The 1476-nt window shown below is 59.3% G+C and overlaps 1 long non-coding RNA gene across 1 annotated transcript; it reads left to right on the top strand.

Annotated features, from left to right (window-relative positions):
- The first annotated feature begins 143 nt into the window (after positions 1–143).
- On the top strand, positions 144–1476 carry LOC115307300. Its single transcript, XR_003915649.1, has 3 exons — positions 144–242; positions 760–872; positions 1412–1476. It is a non-coding gene; the product is annotated as an uncharacterized LOC115307300 (long non-coding RNA).

Genomic DNA, 1476 nt, shown 5'->3' with positions numbered 1-1476 from the left:
GCCAGGGCCTCCCCACCCTCACAGGGAGGAATTTCTTCCCAAAATCCCACCTATCCCTACCCTCTAACTGGTCTTTATGATGGTCCTTATCCCCCCTCACATTTCCCAGAGGAATAACCTGTCCCCATTCCCGTTGCTGCTGCAGGGCGACGGCAACATCCGCTACTACGAGATCGGCTCCGAGAAGCCCTACCTGAGTTACCTCATGGAATTCCGCTCCCCCGCCCCGCAGAAAGGACTGGGTAAGGATCCCGGGCTGCTGCTGCTCTGCTGGGAGCAGGGAAAGGCTGGATCATGGAAGGTGCTTAATGAAATGTCACAGGCAAATGGGTTTGGCTCAGGTTTGGTTTGGGTTCGGGATGGGTCAGGGATGGGTCTGGGATGGGTCCGGGATGGGTTTGGGATGGGTTTGGCGGGTGCTATTCCAGCTCCAGAGCATCAGCTGCAGCTCTTGCAGGGTGACATTCCCATCCCTGTGCGTCCTTCCCAGGGTGATTCAGCCCTGCTGGGGTTGGTGCATGTCCAAGGACACCCTTCCCGCTGTCACACGTGGCTTCAGCAGGGGACATCAGTGATTGTCCCAAATAAAGGCTGCTCATCCCTTTCCCAGCATCCCTGCAAACCTAGTGTGGCCCAGCTTGTGCTCCAGGTCCTCGGGGTGATGCCAAGGGTTGATCCAGGGAAGGGGTTGCTCCTGGGTGTGCTGGTGGGGCTGTTCTGGGTGTCTGTGCCGGGCTGACAGGCGGTGCTGCTCCGCAGGGGTGATGCCGAAGCACGGCCTGGACGTGTCGGCCTGTGAGGTCTTTCGGTTCTACAAACTCATCACCCTCAAGGGGCTCATCGAGCCCATCTCCATGATCGTGCCCAGGAGGGTGAGTCCACGGGGGGGTCTGGGAAGGGCCCAGAGGGATGGACATGCCCCACTTTGCCCAGTCTCATGGGTGGGTCTCTTTGCACCAGGCTCAGACCTCTCCGTCGCTGCACATCCCAGGGATTCCCGGGGGGGTTTGCCTGAGGTTTAATGGGAATGTTTTTTTGGAAATGCATCTCTACATTTCTCCTGGCATATGTGTTGTACAAAATCAGCTTGGTCTGCAGTGCTGGGGAACAAGGGGCTTGTCTCACCTGAGGTTTGGGGGTGTTTTGGGAAAACAGATCTCGGATCAGGGTTTGGTGTTGGGAAGCAAACCCGGGACTGTGTGGAGGGCCCATCCCAGGTTCTGAGGCAGCTCAGCAGCTGCTCATCCTCCTCCCTCCCCTCCCAGTGCCGGCCAGCACTTCCCAAATCTGCTCCCTGTGCCCCAAGTCTCCCACCCAGGAGGTCACCCCCCGGCTCCTCCCCTCCCCGCGGGTCTCTCCGTTGTCCACGGGGTGGGTTCATGGAGTGGCTGCTCTTTCCCTGTGTTTCCAGTCCGAGACGTACCAGGAGGACATTTACCCCATGACACCGGGCACGGAGCCCGCCCTGACCCCGGA

This window comes from Manacus vitellinus, unplaced genomic scaffold (assembly GCF_001715985.3).
Source record: "Manacus vitellinus isolate BGI_N305 unplaced genomic scaffold, ASM171598v3 scaffold_16_pilon, whole genome shotgun sequence".
Taxonomy (NCBI): domain Eukaryota; kingdom Metazoa; phylum Chordata; class Aves; order Passeriformes; family Pipridae; genus Manacus; species Manacus vitellinus.
The sequence above is the reverse complement of the archived record's forward strand: the minus strand, read 5'-3'. Positions and strand labels throughout refer to the sequence as shown.